At 39.4% G+C, this 21832-nt stretch overlaps 1 long non-coding RNA gene across 1 annotated transcript; it reads left to right on the forward strand.

Moving 5' to 3' along the window:
* The first annotated feature begins 11849 nt into the window (after positions 1 to 11849).
* On the forward strand, positions 11850 to 17270 carry LOC139710643 (uncharacterized). The gene is made up of 3 exons (XR_011709471.1): positions 11850 to 12002; positions 15123 to 15310; positions 16075 to 17270. It is a non-coding gene; the product is annotated as an uncharacterized lncRNA (long non-coding RNA).
* Positions 17271 to 21832: the final 4562 nt, after the last annotated feature.

A 21832-nucleotide genomic window follows, 5' to 3' on the forward strand; every position in this document is an offset into this window, starting at 1 on the left:
CACCGAAACCAGTTATATAGCTGTACGGGGCCCCACGGAGTGTTCCTAAAGTGTCCCCACATGTAATTCCACTATCAAGATCTGCATCCCGATCTATTCAATCTGTCAGATCGGGAGAGAGCGGCAAAAGTGTACGGGGACCGGGAGCATCGTAGCAGCAGCGTTTGGGTGATGGGGTTGGGTCTGGCAATTTTACAGATCGGGAAGAAATTTTGAACTGGTTCAAAATTTCTTCCTCATCTCACCATCAAGATTGACCTATTTTGAATCGTAGCTCAAACGGGGAGAGAGCAGTGACAGTGACAGCCTTGATTATAAGATTTTCGATAACCTATACTTCGCAGTTGCAGGGTTTGTTCTATATTCTTTTTTCTTCTTCTCTTTCTTCCTCAAACCCCCGAGGATCGTCATCTGTGTTGCATATTCCTGTCTATTTTGTTACCTCTTTATCACGCTATAGTCTTGTTTCCTCTTGTGTCGTCATGTCAGTTTTTTTTCTTGTTTTTCCTCCTACAAGTAGTCTTGTTGCTGTCCCAGTCCTGTTGCATGTTCATTACTCTGTTTGTAGTTGTTCTATGCATAACTGTTTGTTCGTCTGTCTCTTAGTGGGCTTCCAAACTTTTTTGTGACGAACTTTTTGTGCGGATTTTTTGCTGTTTTCAATTCAATTTTTACATCGGACTTCTAATAACGAGGGGCCCACACTCTACAAGCTCTGTCTTTTTAGTGTGTCCCTCCGTTTTTTTCACACAGTGCATAATTATATTGAAAACTATTTCACTTTCGTTGTCTTAGCAACTATATTGCAATGTATCGATACTGTTAGTTTTTTTTGTGCTATTATTGTTGTTTTCTCTGTACAATTGTATGCATTGATTTTGTCACTTAAGAAAGTGAGATTTATGTTTGTGTTATATATTGTGGAAAAAACGAATAAATATGAACTTGAACTTGAACTTGAAGTGTAAATACCGCAGGATGAGCGTAACAATTCCAGGTTTTTCTGACCGTAGTAACAGCGGCACAAGAACGGGAAATATAGTCTAAACTAGACACCGACGACATGGTCCCGCTGCTGCGCCGCTTTCTTGATCAAAGCACGACCTTCCCGCTTTAACGACGCTCTCACTAAGTTCTCTACTCTCGTATAAAATCAAGGCCTGTTCCTACGACGCTTCATTCCTGCTTCGATAACGCTGTTGGCCGCTTTAGCTACGCTGTTCCTACGCTTTCCCAGACTCAATTATGCACGTCTTCCGCTCTCGCCGCTCTAAAATCGAACGTAGCCGATACGCTGGAAAATGTTTGCCAGAACAGCAAAACTGATGATGATGAGGAGGGCGCGTTGTCGTTGTCGCGAATATGAAGACGAAGGAGCGCATATTTAAGAAGAAGAGATGCACACAATAAAGAGAATAAAGCAAAACACTTTGGAGCTACTGTACGGGACCCCGTGCAGGATAAGATATCTGACTTTGGTATTTTTGATATCCGATGGATACTACTTCCATTGCAAAAGAAATTAGCCGTGACCCTTTTCGGCTGAATGAAACCAATCTTCTGTGTGTGTGTGTGTGTGTGTGTGTGTGTAGGGGGCACTTTGGGGCTACTGTCTGGGGCCCCGTACAGGATAACATAACTGGCTTTAGTGCTTTGGATATCTCTGATGAGTACTACTTCCGATTGCAAAGAAAGTAGCCGTGACCCTTTTCAGCTGAATAAAATCAATGTGTGTGTGTGGGGGGGGGGGGGGGGGAGGGGGAGGGGGTAACGGGACAATTTGGGGCTACTGTCTGGGGCCCCATGCAGGATAAAATAACTGGCTTTGGTATTTTGGATTTCTCTGATGGGTACTAATTCCATTGCAAAAGAAATTAGCCGTGACCCTTTTTCAGCTGAATGAAACTATTGTGTGAGTATGTGTGTTGGGGGGGGGGGGGGGGGGGGGGCACTTTGGGGCTATTGTCTGGGGCCCCGTACAGGACAAAATAACTGGCTTTGGTGTTTTGTATGTCTCTGATGGGTACTACTTCCATTGCAAATGGAATTAGCCGTTACTCTTATCAGCTGAATAAAGTCAATGCGTGTGTAAAAGAATCACTGCTATAATTTCTTTTGCAATGGAAGTAGTACTCAAGGAGGTATCAAAAACACCGAAACCAGTTATATAGCTGTACGGGGCCCCACGGAGTGTTTCTAAAGTGTCCCCACATGTAATTCCACTATCAAGATCTGCATCCCGATCTATTCAATCTGTCAGATCGGGAGAGAGCGGCAAAAGTGTACGGGGACCGGGAGCATCGTAGCAGCAGCGTTTGGGTGATGGGGTTAGATCTGGCAATTTTACAGATCGGGAAGAAATTTTGAACTGGTTCAAAATTTCTTCCTCATCTCCCCATCAAGATTGACCTATTTTGAATCGTAGCTCAAACGGGGAGAGAGCAGTGACAGTGTAAATACCGCGGGATGAGCGTAACAATTCCAGGTTTTTCTGACCGTAGTAACAGCGGCACAAGAACGGGAAATATAGTCTAAACTAGACACCGACGACATGGTCCCGCTGCTGCGCCGCTTTCTTGATCAAAGCACGACCTTCCCGCTTTAACGACGCTCTCACTAAGTTCTCTACTCTCGTATAAAATTAAGGCCTGTTCCTACGACGTTTCATTCCTGCTTCGATAACGCTGTTGGCCGCTTTAGCTACGCTGTTCCTACGCTTTCCCAGACTCAATTATGCACGTCTTCCGCTCTCGCCGCTCTAAAATCGAACGCAGCCGATACGCTGGAAATGTTTGCCAGAACAGCAAAACTGATGATGATGAGGAGGACGCGTTGTCGTTGTCGCGAAAATGAAGACGAAGGAGCGCATATTTAAGAAGAAGAGATGCAAACAATAAAGAGAATAAAGCAAAACACTTTGGAGCTACTGACGGGACCATGTGCCGGATAAGATATCTGACTTTGGTATTTTGATATCCGATGGATACTACTTCCATTGCAAAAGAAATTAGCCGTGACCCTTTTCGGCTGAATGAAACCAATATATATATATATATATATATATATATATATATATATATGTGTGTGTGTGTGTGTGTGTGTGTGTGTGTGTGTGTGTGTGTCTAGGGGGCACTTTGGGGCTACTGTCTGGGGCCCCGTACAGGATGAAATAACTGGCTTTAGTGCTTTGGATATCTCTGATGAGTACTACTTCCGATTGCAAAAGAAATTAGCCGTGACCCTTTTTCAGCTGAATGAAACTATTGTGTGAGTATGTGTGTTGGGGGGGGGGGGGCACTTTGGGGCTACTGTCTAGGGCCCCGTACAGGACAAAATAACTGGCTTTGGTGTTTTGTATGTCTCTGATGGGTACTACTTCCATTGCAAATGAAATTAGCCGTTACTCTTATCAGCTGAATAAAGTCAATGTGTGTGTGTGTGTGTTTGTACGTATAGGGCGTATAGGGGGTGGGGCACTTTGGGGCTACTGTCTGGGGCGCCGTGCAGGATAAAATAGCTGGCTTTGGTGTTTTGGATATCTCTGATTGGTACTCCTTCCATTGCAAAAGAAATTAGCACTGAATCTTTTTAATTGAATAAAATCAATGTTTGTGTGTGTTTATACGTGGGCCTATGGGGGGTGGGGCCCTTTGGGGCTACTGTCTAGGGCCCCGTACAGGATAAACTAGCTGGCATTGGTGTTTTGGATATCTCTGATGGGAACTACTTCCATTGCAAAAGAAATTAGCCGTGACCCTTTTCAGCTGAATAACACCATATTTCTGGGGCCCTTTGGGGCTACTGTCTGGGGCCCCGTACAGGATAAAATAGCTGGCATTGCTGTTTTCATGATAAGTACACCCAAAGGAACAATATCCACCAACTTTTGTCCGTGACCCCCTTCGGCTGAATAAATCCATTTTTCGGGGTCCCTTTTTGTGGTCCCTAGGCTTACGGTACAGGATGTGACTTGCCAGCAATTCATTTTATTGACCCTTGGCCACATCCTTACATGATGAGACCATCAAAAAGTGTGACCCTTTTCAGCTGAATAAATGCTCTGGGCCCCCGGTCTATGTGTGTTGCATATTGAGGATCGCATGCAGTTAGCGCAGTGTACGTGTGCGGTACATGCATGCGCGTACGTAGGCCTACGTAGTGCTAATGTACGTGTATAGCTGTGACCTGTATCTACACTGATTGCACAAGCCAGAAAGAGAATCGCAGTGGATCCACATGTAAGTATGGCTATATTTTTCATACATAAATAGACTTCTAGGCCTACTTAGACCAAAAAGATCTACTTGGACGTTGTATAAATCAAATAGTGTATGGTCTTTACTCGTGCAATGGAACGAGATTTCGCACTCGGTGAAAGATGAGGCGCACTATTCAACTCGGCTTTGCCTCGTTGAATAGAGCGCCTCTATCTTTCACCTCGTGCGAAATCTCGTACCATTGCACTCGTGACCATTCACTATTTGTATACATGTATTATACAACACCTCAGAATGATGTCGAATTGTGATTGGCCAAGAACATGTCACATGACATTCAATAGAAAATACCTACCAAACTCATTGAGAGTGACAGCCATACAATAGGCCCCTGGCATGGGCCTATTGCATGGCTCGAAGGTACTATAGCACGGCTTCGTGGGGGGCTACTAATGCATGGCCGCTCACAGAGTTCTGTGGCTCCAGGGAGGTGTGTCTCTCACACCTCCCTGGTGGATCACAGCAGCAAAGCGCCAGCAAACTACATTGTACGTGCTGGCCGGCTGCGCTGCGATGCGCTGCCGGTAAACAGACCAGTCGCGGCGGAGTACTGCAACGTTAACGTGTACGGTACGCGCAGCTACTTTACCTAGCTAGTTGCATGTATTGCGGCCTACCTACTGCTGTGTTTTTAGTTTTGACTCTGATCTGCTACGTGGACCACAGTGATCCCAAAATCAAGACTTCATTTCAAGTTGAGAAACCGTAATTTCATTATTTTTCTGTGTTTTTATACAAAATCATTTTCGGAAATAGAGAAAGTCTAGACCTACTACTAGATCTACCGACATCTCAGGTAGGCTTAACAGTCAGGCCTAACTCGATCTAACGTTAGCGTAGAATGGGTATAGACTCTGCGGAGTTTGTGATTCCTGTGACTGTGTGGTCGAATCATGACGAGTGTTTGAAAGCAGTAGGCCTACACAGGGTGGTTTACAATTCTCGGCCTAATTGTTACATTTATTTTTGGGCCTTCCTGAGTTAGCGGTCACTAATTTAGTACTGTGATTGTGGACAAGGTGTTGTATAAAACGAATAATTTATGATTTTGTTCGTGCATTGGGGCACGTAATACCGCACTCGGCGCGAGATTCGCCACTGGTCTATTCAACGCGGCGCTACGCGCCTTGTTGAATAGACCAGTGGCTTATCTCGCGCCTCGTGCGATATTCGTGCCCTATGCACTCACAACTCATTAATTATTCGTATACAATTTTATGATGTTTAAATGCAATTAGCCACATCTGGAGATTCCCGATGGCCGGAAAGGTATCGTCTACTGAAGTTAGTGGAATTAGTGAGTAGGCCGTGATTTTTTAGTTAAAATCCCGCAAAGTTGAGATAAAGTCGTACGAATATGCGCTAATCGTCGACCTGACAACTGTCGGCAAATAACTGAACGATAGTAGTGTACGTATTTACGTGGAATTGCGTACGCGAACAAAAAAAGTTCGAAACTCGTACAGAGATGGCTCTTGACTAGTTACCGCTCACCCCCCCCCCCCTTACTATAATTACTTGTGTACAGTATGTTGCGCGTGCGCTTTCAGACCACTGATTTATTACCTCCCCCCTCCTCCCTGCTAACTATCCTCTTGGATTTCCGACGAAGTGGGAGGCCCCCGAAAATTCAGATTTTGAATTATAATCAAAGCAATTGACATTTAATGCATTCCTCTATTGTGACATTGTTATGAATAAATATATGTATACATATATAATACATGTATATATACGGTTACAACTCGATCGTTATTCATAAGGTTCGTTAGTCCCAAAATGAAATAAGGTTTCAAATAAAGATGTCCCCGTTTCTCGAACATTATATCGAGTTTCCCGAAGTACACGTTCCAGGAAGTCAAAAAAGGAAATTGCAGCTACTGAAGCAATATGAGGAGATGATTTCAAAACTCACATGAAATCCAAACAGAAGAGAGAGTTGAAGAAAAGAAAGGAAGAGAAAGAGAGAGAAACAAAGAAAAAAGAAGAAGGCACAAAGACATTGAGAAAGAAGAGGGAAGATCTAAAGAAGAAGATAGAAGAGATGAAGTTGGGTACAGGAAAAAGAAAGATCACAGAGATGGGATTGTGATGAGGATAGAAGAAATGAACCATATATTAGAAGAAATAAAACAGAAGGAAGAAATGAACTTTGAAGAATCTGAGTGCAAAAAAAGAGAGAGAAGTGAGCTTGGAAGAAGAAATGTAAAACTAGAGAGAAGAAAACAAAGAAGATGACTCTACGAAGAAGAATAGCGTAGAAGAAAAGAAAAAAAAAAGAAGAGGAACAAAAAGGAAGGAATTGAATCAGATGATGTTAGATATGTATGTCAGCATGCAGGAAAGAAGAAGCCGTAGAAGATCAGTGGGTTTCTTGTGATTTTTGCGACACATGGTTGCACTTGGAATGCAGTGAACTTACAATAAGGTTGAAGAAGACATATCAAAATACATGTATCGGTGTCCTTTCTGCTGAACTGAAAGGGGAGCATGATCGCAGTCTCTCTCTCTCTTCCCTTCTTCCTTTTGGATAACCTTGCGTACCAGTGGGAAAAAAAAATGATCTTGTTCATATTGTATTTAAATGGCATTTTCAAAATGATATTTTGAATAACTGTATATTCAAAATAGTGTTGAGGTGTGTGTAGATTATATTGACTTTTTCTTTTCTCAGAAGAAATATGTGCGTCGACATTATAAAACAAATAATACGTATGAGCGAGCGGCTGAGAAATACAGGTATTTACAGGACTCAAAAGTGATATTGCTGTTATGACTATATCCCATATAATATTTTTGCTGTATATATACCAAAAAAAAATATATATATATATATAGTTATACCACTGAAGTTTGTTTTTATGCGTCTTTATTTCAGACATATTTAACGAAAATTACTAATATGACCGAAAAATTACTAATATGACCGAAATTTTAAGCACAAACATACTCTTGCATTCGTAAGACTTATTATCATAAGTATATATACATGTTTGAAGGTATACAATGTTTGAAAAGATCGCCAGCCTCGCTGTAGATTTGCCTGTTTATGAAATGTTTGCAGATACTTTTTTTTTATGATAACATTTTTCGAAGTGCTCATAACTGATATGTTTTTTATTCTTTTTCAGCATTCCCTATATGACCAGAATGTCTGGGGGACTTTCCATTCAATATATATATATATATATAGAATTAAAAGCTTGTGTGGTGAACTGTATAAATATGTATACTTCTATAGTCCTTTTTCATATACTTATAATTAATTCCATGGAAATTGGGATGCAATGATCAACAAGAGATTATATCAATGTGTGATCACAAAGGTATGAGGCACCCCCCCCCCTCCTCCTCCTCCTCCTCCTCTCCTCCTCCCGCTGAGCGAGATTGTCGGCGCTATCATAACGAAACAATAATTTTTGCATGCATGAAAAGTCAGTTTTCTTTTCTTAATTACGCATCCCCCTCCCCGCCTCCATAGGGGAAAAAAGCCTGCTGGTTACGGGCGTGGTTTGACTCCATGACATCCAGGCAATCACACTTTGGTATTTAGAGGTTGATTTAAACATATACGTTTTATCTATGGTGGCCGATTTGAGTGAATCCTGGCGTTATCAACGGTGTTAAGATAATTATGTTTACACCATGTTGGTGTAAGAATTTTAACACCCTGATTTTGCCAGTTTATAAGTTATGTGACCTTGAAACGGGTGGTATCTAAGTCCACACTTTGGTATAAATGTTAAATTTATTGTTTTCAAGCTATATGTTTCTGTATTTCGTAGAATGATGTATACCGATAAGCCTTTTGTTTTATGGAAAGTTTTGAGCCTAATACCAATTTATGCCAGTTCTGAAATCTATACTGTAGGCCGACAGACATTGACAGAGCACGCCGTCTAGGCTTTTAATGGATGGGTGATATAATGATGTTTATAACGAAAGCTTTGTTGAAAAAGTTGTGAGACATTGGTATACATAATTGAATGGATTTCTTTTGGAAAGTTCCTTGTTTGCCACGTTTGTACAACTTGAAATGATCCTAGAAAAAAAAATGGAAGAAACAGAAAGCAAGAAAAGAAAAAGAAAAAAGAAAAGGAATATTAGAATAAAACAGCGGAGGGCACTGGTATAATGCACGTGAATTTATTTGCATTGGATCTATTCTGCGTTTTAGATGTTTTAATAATTGATCGCTATACATCAAAGACCTCACGAATCATTCATTTCAGTACATTATGAATAATGGCTATTTCATATAAAGCTATTAATACAGGGGAATCCTGTTCTAACGAGATCGGATACAACGAGAATCCGTTTATAACGAGATAAATCGTCCGGTCCCAAACAAATTTGCATGTTAGCCTAAATGCGAGATTTGGAGTTCCGACTATTGCGAGATAATTTTCGGGCCTAAAAACGGAGAAAAGCAAAGAGAATTTGTGCGGATTTTTATACAACGACAACTTATTCTCTTTTAAGCCAAACTTAACAATGAGCAAAATCACGCTTTATTTCAAAACCAGAAAAGGTTAATTCTCCGTAATTACTTGAACTATCGTTTCGTGCAAACAGACTAACATTATGCCAGTGCCAAACAGAAGCAATCAAGGTGATAACGGCGCTACAAGTTCATAAAGTCTCTTTCCGAGGGCCGTGATGGAACAGCATCGGAATATGTAGAAGCTATAGCCTTCGCTATTTATGCCGAAATGTCATCGCAAACTCTACAATTCGAATTAACGTTATCTAATGGCTTAAACAAGAAAATGATACAGTGAATGTTTACGTATCCTAAATGTTTCCAAAGATATACGTAACGGGAATATCTGTGAGCGGCGAACACAGCGAATTGTATGTTTTGGGAGCTTTGAACATGTTCAAAAATCCTTTGCGATAGAAAGAACTGCTTGTTAAAATTAAAATTGTTCTTGAGTTTGATCGCAACCTTACCGAGCCCTGACGAAAGTTAGAATCTGCCATTATTCGCTGCATGCTTTCGCAAACATTGGCCGCTCAGTTAGATACCCATTTACGTAACTTTGATAAGATGAATTGAATTAAATGTCAAAATTAAAATACGATGGGATCGTATGATAAAATTTTAATTAAGTCAACTATATATAGCCTATCGAAATACAAGTACTATTTCACTCGATTTTGCAATCCACAGTTAGCCGGCGGTATCTATACGTGGTTTTCGTTTTCTTATAAAACGGCATTGACCCATCAAAGTCGTCGGGTAAAACATTCACGCAAAGCACGCACTCAACCTCATGCATCACAACCGAGAAGCTGTTTCCCTGGAAGAAATAAAAGATGAGAGTGTAAATTGTGGTGTAAACTTTCACCATAGTACACGTGGGTTATATCAGTAATTTGTCATAGAATGAAGGATACATTCGGATTTTACTCACAGCTTTCATCCACGCGAGTTGCGCTAAACGCAGCGTTGATAGCGCAATCTATACTATTTACCTGTAGTTGCATAAATTTTGCTTCATCTCTCTCTCTCTCTCTTCTCAGATGTGCAGCTTGATCAGCATGGGGCTAACAAAAGGAAGGCCCCATATACGATATGATTTTTGTCAAATCTGAAATATTTGATAACATGTGTCTAGAACAAAAATAGTAATCATCGCGAGAATGCTCTCTCATTTTCCTGTCGCATTTCTTGTTTTCTGTTCATCAATATGACGTCGTCATAATAAAATGCAGGTAGCCCAATTTTAATAGAGCATTTATATATAAAGTGTAAATTCCACAAGCGTTAGGATATAACGAGAATCCGGATTATTATGACGAGTAAAATCACCCGGAACCGACGATCTCGTTATAACGGGATTCCCATCTATAAAATTCTATTTTCGCAACTATAAATAAGCAGACCCGTCTTCCACATAATGATAATAACGACACAATGTCCAATGCATCATACTTACACAATAAAGAAAGTGAACAACAACAAACCGAACATTAATGTGATATTAGATTGTTCGAATTCGGACATGGAAATTGAATACAATTATATAGCATGTCCACCACACCCAGTGGCGTATCTGGGGGGGGGGGGGCAAGGGGGGCACGTGCCCCGGGCGCCACTCCTTGGGGGCGCAAAAAACGAAAAAAAAAAAGCGAAGAAAAGAAGAAAAAAAAACGAAGAAAAAGAAGAAAAGAAAAAGAAGAAGAAGAAGAAAAAAAATTCGCCCGGAAGGGGGGGGGGGAGGGAGAATGATGGGGGGGGGGCAGAAAACCAAATCAAACAAGATAAAAACAAAACATGATGATGACGCGGGCAAAATGACAATGTTTATTGTGTTCACACAAGAATTCCATGTTTCGTAAGCTGAAATACACAAATTTTCGGCGCGCTCGCTGCGCTCGCTCGCCAAATATATATAAAAAAGAAGAACAAACTTGATGACGCGGACAAAATGACAATGTCTGTTGTGTTCACACATGTCATTTAATATTTAGCAGGCAAAATGTTTCACTGAGCAGCGGCTGCAATTTCTTTCGTTCTGAAGCGATCGCCAATTGGATCAAAAGGCGCCAACGGTTTCGAACATATACGGGGGGGGGGGGGCGCAACAAAAACCCCAAATCAAACAAGATAAGAACAAAACGCAATGATGACGCGGAAATATACAAATTTCGGCTCACTCGCTCGTACTAATTTAGAGTATTTTTCTAGTCCTCAGCTTGGTGGTATAAATCGTTATCTATAAGGCCGTCACTATATCTTGATTAGAATTGTAAGATCTAATAAGCAAAAAATGACAAAAATTCCATGTTTTGTAAGCTGAAATACAGAAATTTTCGGCTCGCTCGCTGCGCTCGCTCGCCAAAATTTATATATATTATTATAAAAAAGAGAGATAAGAACAAAACGTGATGATGACGAAGAAATATACAAATTTCGGCTCACTCGCGCGCACTAATTTAGAGTATTCTTTTAAAGTCCTCAGTTTGTTGGTATAAATCGTTATCTATAAGGCCGTCACTATATCTTGATTAGAATTGTAAGATTTGATAAGCAAAAAATGGCAAGAATTCATGTTTTGTAAGCTGAAATACAAAAATTTTCGGCTCGCTCGCTGCGCTCGCTCGCCAAAATTTATCAAAATTCGCTACATTTAAATCACCCTCAAAAGACCCATTTTAAGTGCTTGAAAAAAGCATATCATGTAGACTTTGTTTAAAGTCCCTACCGGGATGGGGTTGGGGTTGAACACTTTTTCAGAAATAGGGGCGCAATTTCACGCTTGCCCCGGGCGCCGTTTCCCCTAGATACTATGGTGGCTTCTAAGGGCCAAAGTAAAACGACTGTGTGCTGAAAGTTCACCAAAAATTCACAAATATTTCACAATATGTTCACAAACAATTCACAATTATTTCACAAAATTCCTCTTTGCACAAGATTCACAAATATTTCACAATTCTTTCGCAATAAATTCGCAAAATATTCACAAATATTTCACAATTTTTTTCACAAATACTTCACAACTTATTGCGAAATCCTCCCATATTTATCGCGAATTTCTTTTTACTGTCCTGAGGGGTATGGTATTCACGTCGAATGTACGTAACTAGACGAATCTGTTCGACAGTCGACGGAAGGACGCAACAACACTCGACGGAAGGAGGAATTCATATTAGCTGCTAATTCATCAACTGTACGTGTCGTTATGTTGACGAAAAACGTGAGAAAGGAGTATTTCACAGGTATGAATCCGCTTTCACTGCACACCGATATTATGGTGGATGAATGTTGTTACGTGTAGACTGTAATGTTATTACCAATCATAGCTTTTCGTGTACTGTTGCCGAGTGTTGGTGCATGGTGTAGGCCGATAACGATCTGGCTAGCCAGAATCCCCCAACTTTACAAGCGTTGTCTTGTCAAAGTCAAGGAACAGGGAATTGAAGCCCCATAATACTCGATTGGTATAAGCTAATTAGCTTAGATCTAATATACAAACTTTCAAAATATAACAGTAAAATAATAGTTGTCAGTACTGGTATTCAGCTATAAATTTTTAGTAAACATTAAAATTTAGATCTGGCGTTAATTGCAATCGTCCCAGTTTGCAGACTCTTCAGGCATAATACTAACGTTACGTCTAGTTTATTTAATTTGTACGTATCACTGTCTTACATTAGTAGAATACATGTAGAACCACTCTCTACATAAATAGTGAATGGTCATGAGTGCGAGACAAGATTTCGCACGAGGTGAAAGACAGAGGCGCTCTATTTGACGAGGCGAAGCCAAGTTGCAATGGGTGCGCGCCTCATCTTTCAGTTTCACTGAGTGCAAATTCTTGTTCCATTGCATGAGTAAAGATCATACAAGAGGGATAGATCTTTTTGTTTAACGTACAACACATCAAACGTCAACAGATGTGGTCCACACGTAGATTCTTGAATTTACACAGAAATGGCAACCATTTTCCATGAAAGATGAGCAGCTGCACAGCTGCAGTCACCGTGTACTGTATCTTTGTACACGAAGCTGATCGGTTGAAGTCGTGTAAAAAAATGAGGGACAAAAGATCTACGAGCTAGTGCTTGTTTATGAGCGCGCTTGTACGTAATTACACACGGGAAATGCTTGTTTATAACTTAATTGTGACATCAGAGCTGTGCAATGGAGCAAAAACTTCAAGTCAATTGTGAGTTTAACACAGAAGTCAATGGAAAATGGTGACATCAGCCATCAGTGGGCCATCCATTTTTGCTCAAACAAAGATGCACGGCTGATAGCCAGAGCGAGCGATAGAACTTTTTAAAGTTTTACTGTTACTAAATGTCATGTGATGGGCAATCGACTAATCGTATTCAAAAGCTACATTCTAGTACCGTGTTGTATACGGGTGATACGTTACTAAAGCTTACTCTTACAGTGTAGTGTCTATGCACAGCCCTGACACTGTACACACAAGTGTAGCTGCTGGCGCACGGCTTCTGATCGGGCTACTGTCTAGTGACGTCTCATTCTTAAAGATACTAAACATTACCATGGATACAATCATTAGTCTACATTTGTAGTAGTCAGTACTGGTGTGTGTCCTATAATTTAATTAAAAAAATCTGTACATGACTAGGCCCCCTACAGTATATTATAATGCCAGCAAATGTGCATACATTGTACGTAGGTTCTGCTTAGTACTTGATTAATTGCGACCAGCCTGAACATGAAGCATATATATAAGTCTGTGTACAAGGAGTGCCCCGTGGTTAAGACGATGATATTCCGTGGCAGCTTCAGATCAGTAACAGGAACAGATCCGTTTATATCAAAGTGAGGAAAATGGGGGGAAAATAGAATCTAGGAATTTCCATGATCTCGCAAGTACGCAACAGCGAAAAAAATTCACCCACGACAAATTTTGCCAAACTGCTCTTCACTACTATGCCATACCCTTGTTAGCTTATCGTGTTACACACAGAGGCATACAGGTAGTATAATGCACACAGTCATGTTTACAATAGCAAGTGCACTGGTGCTGAAAGCCTGCATCTGTACATTAGCTAGCTACGAGGTTAGAGAACTGTATAGAGTGGTATTGGTGTGACAAAATATTAAAATGTGTGGGTTTTTTTATTAGGGGGAGGGCCGATATTATTATACAGTGTATGTTCTGAGGAACTTTTGCCATGAACAGTCGGTGAATTTAACAAAATTAATGTCCATGCTATAGCTAACTAGGGTAGGGGGCAGGAGTTTAAAGTAGTACCAGTATGACAAAATGTGTAGGGGTAGGCTACCTGTATAACTCTAAGGAACTTTTGACATAATGGTCATGTGGTTGAATGTTTGTGGTTTCGTTTTTAGGTCAAAATGACATAAAATGACATAACACAACATAACATGACATAACATAACATTACATAACATAACATATTCATTTGAACAGTGGTCACCACTAAATGAGCTGAAGTAATAATCTTTAAAAATGAAAAAATACTTTGCCAACCCTTGGGTCAGAGCATTTTTCGACATCATTCAAGCAATGAATTTCTGTGTCTTAGATATCATTACGAAGATGAGATGGATGCATGTACCTACATTGTGGACTTTTGGTTATATACAAATGTGTTAATGGGACTGTACAGTATTGGTTGAGGTAGGGATTCATGTTTTGAACATTCCTAAGTGAGATAATGAGAAACCTCTTTTGAAATATGAAAGAGCATGTAATTTTAAGAAGGATTCAATGCTTATTTGATGAAAATTGGTGTTCAAATGGCTGAGATATTCAAAAAAGCACTAATAATAAAAGGTGACAGTCCATGCCTTTTATTAGGATCTCTTTGTTTCACCTTGTTTTTGGATATCTCAGCCATTTCAAAACCGATTTTCGTCAAATAAACTTTTGATACCCCTTAGAATCGCATGCTCTTTGACATCTCATAGAGTGGTTTCTGAATATCTCGCAAAACGTTAAAAACTAAATCCTCACCTCAACCAGAACTGTACACACCCTTTAAAGCCTGAAGTTGAGATGTGGAGAAGTAGATGACACCCACCTACACTGTATATTGTGCAACTTTATTCAAACATGCTTTTCTTTTTCTGTGGGCATCACAAATTGTCAGTCAGTTTTCTTTTATAGCATGTGATGCGAAATTTCATTCTATCAAATGCCTCCTATCATCAATCATTAGTGTGTGATGACAGTTATTGAATCCCTGAACTATGTGTGTTAGTTAAATTGAACTATTTAACTAACACACATATCATCTATTCATAATCCTGCCAGTGAATGCAAACTAATCTGTATAAAGACTTATCATACATTGTATAACAGAAGTTGTCTGTGGTCTACTCTTCCCCCTCAGATGGTAATGGATGACCTGAAAGTGGATGATCTGCACACTCAGGAAATGCTCTTGACTGGAGAGCATGTCTCTTTGAAGAACTTCCTTGGAGAGACCAGGGAGGTGCGGTCATGACATACCTGGACAGAATGAAGACTTGTGATGAAATGCTTGACCAAGTTATCACCTTGAGAAGCTACAGTGTATGAGTAAGTAAAAAACATAACATTTTGTTTTGTACATGTACATCTACATAAACTTAAAACAAGAATGCAGTCATGAATGTATATAACATAAAAGAGTTAGGGACAAAGTAATTCATTTTTATTTTCAGGAATAGAGCCATTTTATTGATGTCAGTGATGGAATGCTACTTAGAAACTCTGATGGTGTGACTACCATTAGAGGATCACTTACATCAAATAAGTCTTAAACACTGAATGAAATGTTCAGAGCTAATCTGATGAGTTTTCTGGACATACATACCACACTGAGGTTAGGGCAAGATGACGTGCATTTCAGATAACGATGAAGATGCCAATAACTACAATTTCAAAGAAGTATGGATGTCTCCTTTTCAGCCTTTCATTTTGTGTTTATTGTCACTGCTATTGTAAATAGTAGCATTGTTAATGTTAATATTATCAATCATTATTTCAATTCAAATTTCCAAGCATTTGATCCTTGTATTTGTGATGATAATCTGCACAGGAGCATACTAAGCCTGGAGCTAAATTCCTGTCTGTTGTGGTGATAAGCCATATTATGACTCCTGGTCACGTATCTATCTCACAATACCCTATCTCACAACCTGCAACTTCTTATGAAAAAGTAAGGTTTTTTTTTTTTGTTAATAAATTGCGCAGAAAAATGTACTGGTTAGGTATGTAGTTGATACATATATCTTATTTCACAGCCATTAATTCCACAGCCCAGCCAGACTTAACTTCAAAGCCATTAAATCTATTTTCAGATCATCCAAATGCTGAAACCCACCAAAGATGAGAACACTGACCAACTGGAAGCAGGCATCTCATCAATGTGCCCTCTTGATATATTTCCATCAAAGTCTGACAGGCAGCATAGGTCACAGGCTTGTCATCTTGTACTCCACAAGGAAAGTGAAGTAAAATTCAGATGAATCCATGTATGTAGATAAGATGGTGACATGTACAGAGAAACTAAAAACAGAATTAGAGATAAGTGAGGTATTGACACATGTCTCCCTGATAGAGATATTAACCCACCTAGTGTCATCTAAAGCCTGCATAGCGAAATCATAATAAATTGTGCCAGTAATTACTTTCCTGGAGGTGGAAAATGTAAAGAGAAACTGAAAATAGCTAGCAATGTGAGTGAGGACTTGGCACATGATGGAGAGGTCTACATTGTGTCATCAAAAGCCTGCATATTGAATACATAACAAGCTGTGCTGAAGTTTCTTGCGAGGCAGTGCCCAAGGAGATGCTGACAGGTTTTCCTTTGAGAATTGGAGGCAGAAAACAAATATATGTTTGCAAAAGAGAACTAATGGAAGTAAGCTATAGCAATAACAGCTATTCCAGGTAAGCTTGTTACTATATGGGCAAAGAAATACCCTGGTAGTGATCTTGTCCCTCTTTATCTCTGATGTAATTGTACGTCCACCCACACAATGTGTGTATAGGGGTATATATCCCTAGGAATCACTCTGAGGTCAGGTGGTCGGGCGGTCAGTTATGCGGTCAGTGCCAGACGGTCGGTTGAAATTTTGGATATATGATAAATGTAATGTGTAGTTGTGCTGGAGACTCTTGTTTGTTTGTGAATAAATCTGTTGCCATGGCAACAGCAGTTTTTTATACCAATCATAAAAAAAATTGTGGGTTGATCGACCTATAACTCCCTGAGTTTTTGAGCAATTGACTTGAATTTTGGCACATGTGACCACTACAGTATGCAGATGTGCAGAACACATCTTCTGCTGATGTTGAACAATGCATTTCCGTGGTAGCAGCATTTTTCACTAAAAAGAATACGAAAATATTATGGATTCTGCTAACTCCCTCGGTCTTTGAGCATATGACTTGAAATTTGACACATGTGACTGCTGTGGTATGTAAATGTGCAAACGTAATCTTTCGTCATTGTTGAACCATGCGTTGCCATGATAACAGCGTATTTTGAATGAAAAATCATACAAAAATAATGTGGATCAGATGTCTCCTTAGGTCTTTGAGCACTTAGCTTGAAATTTGGTACTCCAGTACTTGTGATCACTATGGTACATAGATGTGCAAACTTAATCTTTCGTCATTGTTGGGTAATGTGTTGCCATGGTACGTGTACCAGCATATTCTTAATGAAAATCATACAAAAATAATGCGGATTCAGCTGACTCCCTCAGTCTTTTAGCATTTAGATTGAAATTTGTCACATTTGACTGCTATAGTACAAAGGTGTGCAAACTCAATCTTTCATCATTGTTAAACAATGCATTGCCATGGTAACGGTATTTTTTCACTAAAAAGCACACTAAAATATTGTAGATTCAGCTAACTACCTTTGTCTTTGAGTATTGATATATACACACACGTAGCTTGAAATTTGGCACATGTGACCACTTTTGTACGTAGATGTACAAACTTAATATTTCATCATTGTTGAATAATGTGTTGCCATGGTAGCAGCATATTTTGAATGAAAATCATGGGATAAAATTATTTCAGGTTACTCAATCAGCTTTTGAGCATTTGACTTGAAATTTGGCACATGTGACGGCTATGGTATATACTTCAATTTTTGTTAATGTCGAACATTATGTTGCCATGTTAGCAGTGTTTTTGTTTAATGAAAATCACAGAAACTGCCAATTTACTTGTCTTGCTTCCCCAGGTTTTGAGCACTTGGCTATGATGCATGTGATACATGTGGCCATAGTTGAACAATTCAGTATTGAACAATACATTGCTATGGTAACTTTTTTTTCTTTAATAAAAAGCATACAAAGTTGAGCAAACTTCCTCAGTGTTAGGTGGGGTATTAATCACATCGAGTGATAGTTCTAGTTCTACATGTGACCGTGTCTGTAAGGCGTTGCTAGGGTGACACCATGTTTGGGAGGGGGGATATGCTGGAATGCACTTTTCCTTTGACGGAGAATTATAGCTTGCATATTTCTGTGGTATGTGTAGTTACAAATTGTATTAGCAACAAGAAAACATTGCAGGGAAGCATGCAGGCTGTGCTCAGTTTCGGGGAGGGTGCATTTCAGGTGTCTTTCCTTTACAATGTATGTTTGGTACTTTGCTGATTATTGACAGGTGTGGTCGAAAGCGGACTATTTTGTTTGGAGGGTCTTTCTGTGGGCATGCCAAAGAATCTGCATGGGGAAAGATAGTATGGGGACTAATTGTGAGGTGTATGGCGTATTAGGATTTTTGTTTAGCTGCACGGGTGATGATAATATTGAGGGTCAACAAAGGTTGACATGCATTTACACTGCATAGGCTGTTTTTGTTATTCTTTGAATTAAAATAAATTTTATAGTACCAGTAAGTTATCGAAAGTATTTATCTATTCGATGTGAAATTAGATAACGTTTGATCTCCTTAATGATTTTAGTATGCAGTTAGGCTTGTGAATTTTATGAGCAATTAGGGCTTATATGTTTATTGTGTAATTTGACAGATTAAGCATGGATAGCGATACAACATTTGACTGCGACAGTTACTGCAGTTTGTTTTTTCTCCAAGGAGTTAGGGTTAGGGATAATTGTGATAGGAATTTAGGTTTAATTAGTTTGATTTGACGATTAGGATTAAGGTTAGGGTTAATAATATTTGGCTTCATGTGCAGACATTTCATGAGAGCAATTATTGCAGAAGCAAATGTCATGAAACCGTGCGTGGATACATTGTATGTAGCTAATTGTTAACATAATAAGGTGAGAGTAAATGGTGTTTGAGTGTGAATAGTATTTACTGCACATATTGACTGAAAAAATCAATTTGATTGTTTCAAATTATTAAGGGGATTGAATGAAATATGTATTATTTTTGTGCAATACATGTTAAACATCAGTTTTTATGTTTTTTCAGCTTTTAAGTGTAGGGCCTACAGTACTAGACACCATGAAAGAATGGAATCATATGACAATAATGAATTTGAAGTGGGCATTCCATTCATTTTTTAATAATCTTGATTCATGTATGATTTATGTAATGTTCTAGCAGTGTGTTTCTTATCGATTTGAAATGGGGAATAAAAATGCTATCAAACAAACTCCATCAAGTGATCTCATTGCAATCAGAAAGCTACAGCATTAAAAAAGATACACTTTCATTGATACCATCAAGTGTGACTGTGGCCAGTGTTACTATGTCTCTGTTTTGTTTTGTTTTACCAGTTATATCAAATTATATTATTCTTGATCAACAGTGGAATTCTTGTATACCTTTTTTGTGTATTGTTCATAGAATGCTGAGCTGTTATATTAAATGCAAGATGCCAAAATAATTTTTATTTTTCCAGAGTGATATTTATATGATGTGATTTTCATGCAGTGTCGAATTCTAAGGGATTGACTGATTTGTTGTATGTCTTTGTGACAGGACTCATTGTGCATACAAGTGTAAATGCTGTGTTTGCAGTCACACTGATTTTTGTTTTGTATTTGAGGTGGTTTATTTGTGCATGTGTGTGTGTGTGTGTGTGTGTGTGTGTGCGTTTACTTATGTCTGTGTATTTGTCTTTGTATATGATACAGACTAGACTATACATAATGATGTCATTGTAGAGTAGACTGGAATAAAAGAAATTACACTGACTTCATGAGAAAAATAGAATTCTAGACATCTCACAGTTCCTTGCTTGTAAAGTATAGAATGAAACTATGGTTGGGCTAGAAACTGTATCTCTCGATACATTCTGAGATTCGTCTGTAGTCCGGTAGGGACATTTCTAACCACTTCTACCGTTTTTATTTTTTCATTCATTTATATTTCATTTCCAACAAAAACATATAGATATATTACAAAAATTGAATACAGTGCATACATTTCATTATACAAAGTAAAGGATAAATTTACAGAAAACTTGTAGGTATATAGAAACATGTTGGAAATGGGGAGGAATGCTAAAAAGCTGAGCTTGTAGGGGGCATTCCCCCACACGTAATACAAGAAATTTATATGATCGATTGACTGATAAACATTGAAAATGGATGAAACAAAGAAACTAAGACAAAAAGACCTATAACCTAACTTATCCGAAACAAAAACCCTGAACAAATCCCTACACTAAGTCGCTGTCATGCCGGAAGAGAGAGGAGAGAAACAAAGAAGTATATATGTGTGTGTGTGTGTGTGTGTGTGTGTGAGTGTATGACAGAGAGAGAGGGAGAGAGAGAGAGAGAGAGACTACCGACTAATGTGTTTCTGTTAGAAGCATACAGGTGTAATGTACCAGCAAAGAGAGACTACCGACTAATGTGTTTCTGTTAGAAGCATACAGGTGTAATGTACCAGCAAAGATCAGAAACATGGACCGAACTGCCGAATGCCTAAGCTGTTGGAAAAAAAAATTCGCGACGAAATTCGCGACGAAGTGCGCTATAAATTGTGAATATATTCACAAATATTTGTGAAATAGTTGTGAAATTTTTTTCCGATGTATTTCTGAATGTATTCACAAATAATTGTGAAAAAAATTCACAATTTTTTGTGAAATACTTGTATATTATTTGTGAAATCTAAGACAAATTCACAAATATTTCACAATTATTTGTGAATTATTTGTGAATTATTTGTGAATTCCGACTTAAATTGCGGGATGTTTGCGACGTCCCTTACAGGCTTCCATAAGATACGCCACTGGCCACACCGTATGCTGCCAAAAATTTATGTTTATCTCAGCCTCGGCACACGTGTTGGCAGACTTGCCCTTTGCTAGTTAACAGCATCATTCAGAAAGGGACTTAGCATCATTCAGAGCCTTATAATGTACGGCGCGCGCGCCATGTATTATTCTTGCGGTCGGCTACACGTCACTTCCGGTCGACTGGAGTGAAAACAAACAGCTTGCAAGCGCTAAGCCTGCATGCATAATGCGCATACTGCATGCTGTGCATGTGCGACGCGTATAATTTATGTGCAACTCTACGCAGCTCGACATGGGGACTGTTTTTCATTATTCATTTTGTCATTTGTGCCATCATTCATGAGATACATGCATCATGTCTTGCCAGCAATATTCTAAAAATCTGGATCCTGTCGATCGATCGGTCCCGGTATTTTGCCAAGTTTAAGGCGGCCGGACTGGACCTGTGCCCGTATGAAATCGCGGCAGGACTCTGGATCAACGACCCGACAGAATGGCCAGATGTGCAGTAGAACCTCTTTGAGTAGGCCCTACCCCGATATCTACGCTTACTTAGTACCTCATAGAAACTTCAGGTAGGTCTAACGTTAGTACTGTAGTACTTAGGGTAGGGCCTAATTTAGAGTAGGCCTAGGGCCTAATCCTGCCGCCCGCACAGCTACAGTACCAGCTTGCGCTAGCGCTATGCTCGCGGGGCGCCCCGGCAGAAAACACGTACAGCGTTCACTCCAGGCTCACGCGAGTGGTTTGTTTTCACTCCAACGCTATCCATGACCCCGTGACACGCAAAATACCCGGATGTCCGACCATGAGAATAGTGAGCGGCTACTAGTCAGGGGTGAGCGGCTACTAGTACAGGATGTAACGACGAA

The sequence above is a fragment of the Diadema antillarum genome, unplaced genomic scaffold, assembly GCF_040938485.1.
Source record: "Diadema antillarum isolate AM-2024a unplaced genomic scaffold, OU_Dant_1.0 seq00001551_RagTag, whole genome shotgun sequence".
NCBI classification, from domain to species: Eukaryota; Metazoa; Echinodermata; class Echinoidea; order Diadematoida; family Diadematidae; genus Diadema; species Diadema antillarum.